Source organism: Numida meleagris, unplaced genomic scaffold (genome assembly GCF_002078875.1).
Source record: "Numida meleagris isolate 19003 breed g44 Domestic line unplaced genomic scaffold, NumMel1.0 unplaced_Scaffold345, whole genome shotgun sequence".
Classification (NCBI taxonomy): Eukaryota; Metazoa; Chordata; class Aves; order Galliformes; family Numididae; genus Numida; species Numida meleagris.
Window position 1 is genome coordinate 39,564 of NW_018364571.1, and position 2,036 is coordinate 41,599.

The 2,036-nt window shown below is 46.8% G+C and overlaps 1 protein-coding gene across 1 annotated transcript in view; it reads left to right on the forward strand.

Annotated features, from left to right (window-relative positions):
- The window catches only part of LOC110391301 (T-cell surface glycoprotein CD8 alpha chain-like), a gene marked incomplete at its 5' end in the record, with an annotated part of 8,926 nt that overhangs the window by 3,251 nt on the left and 3,639 nt on the right, over window positions 1–2,036 (forward strand). The window lies entirely within an intron of this gene.

Here is a 2,036-nt window from a genome sequence, read left to right on the forward strand (position 1 = left end):
CGTAAGCAAGCAGTGCTGCGTGGCTGCTCAGCAGAAGCCACACAGGCGTCCTCCTCAAGCACCGCACTGACACCAGCAGCAACACAGACAGCTGCCCTGATGCAGCGCGGCCATTTGCCTGCTCCTCCTCTGCCTGACCATCAATCACACCCACAACTCAGCTCTCATACCCCAGCCTCCCTCTCATTTCCAAGGTCGTCCCAAATAAACACTTCTAATGCTTAACGCTCTCAGTGTGTTCTTGGGGTTCATTCACAATTTGCATAGGGGCACAGGGACTGAACATGCCACAACCAACCCCACTGATGTTTCAAAAAATAAAGAAACCCTCTTCCAACTATATTGAACTATATTTGTCTGTGAGACAAGGGATCCACAGTGGGAAATACCTCCCAGCTTTCCAAAAGAAATCTTCTCAGCAAGCACCAAGATTATTCATCTCAAACTCACGTCCTCCTGAGCCCATTCCAAAACCTCTCAGACTCACTCTTCCCTGCATAATTTTGTCTGCGCTCTGCACAGCCATAACACATAGATTAACTGGTTGATGAAAATAAATTAAATACAGACCAATTGCAACACAACCTTTACTTACAATAAACCACGCTGCCTCCATTTTTAAGGGGAGGAAGAACCTCAATTCCTCAAAGCTCATCCTTCTTTTCCAACACTCGCAGTTGCACTAATCAGAGCTGATGAGGACTGCTACTCAGCAGGGGACGACTCAGCACGGCATTACATAAGAGGATCGGAAAGATCACAATTTAACCTTCACAAACCTTAGTGTATGCAGAACAGCTACTCAGGTGGGAGCTCACCACCAATGTCCGTAGCTTCAGCTCAGGAATTTCCCCACTTCAGTCAAAATGCAGGAGTAAGGTAGAAGCAGCTCGCTTCGGCATCTCACAACACATGGGACAACTTCAGCCATCCATTCACAAGGCATACCCAGAGCTTCAGCTCCTGACCCAGCTTCCTCTACCAGGCAGTGAAGACAGGCACTCCCCAAAGCTACAGATCCCATTGCAAAGGCAGTATGGATTCTATTGAGACGGAGAAGAATAAACTGACAACAGAAGGAGCCCACACAAGCAGCACAGGTGTCTCAATGGGAGTTGGACAGAGGCCTAACAGTCCTTTGTTCACACTTGCTGGATGGGATTTCAAGACACACATTCTTGTCATGTTATTTAATCAACAAAGTCCATTTTCTATTTCATTTTCAAAATAAAATTACTCTACTATATGCTGACATCACAAGTCTTAAAATCTCAAAGTAAGCCTAAGTCACCCCATTCTACAAGGCTTCACACCGGCTTTCCTTACTTACTCACCAATATGCTTTCAGGCCCAATGGAATGAGCCCAGGGATAACCAGACAATTTTTGCCCATTTTCTCACACAACAGCACTTCCAGCAGACAGCACGGCCTGGTTGCTGGCATCCAGGAGCAGGGAGCTCATTTGCAAAAGAGGAATACAACAACGCATCACAAATTACAGTACAGCCAGGAAATAACAACACAAGACACAAATAACACCAGCCCAGGGAAACGGTTGTCACTGTATGTGCAAAGCTGCAGGTAGCCCAGCACTTACCAACGAGTGAGTGGTCACCTAGAGGCAGCAGCAAAGGCTCTGGAGGTTGACACATCTATTTTGCAAGGTGTAGGACCTTGTGATTGCAAAATAAAACCACAAAAACTCTGCTTTGAAAACAAGATACAAATCAGCATGCCACTGGGACAGGGGGCTTTTTTGATGGGTTCCACTTCACGGACCTCCCGCCTTGCACAAAGCAGGATTTGCAGAACAATTGCAAAGAAGAACAGAGCTGGAGAAGTCAGCTCCATTACAGCAATGCACGGACTTGGGAATCAAAACTGCATAGGAATGGGTGCTGTAAAACATCCCCGCGTCTTGTGTGCTCTGTAAGAACACAGCATGCTTTGACATCCACACCGGACCACTTATGTATGAGGAAGGGAAGGTGGCAGAATCTTTGTCAAGAAATGCAGCCTGGGGCCGGATTCCACA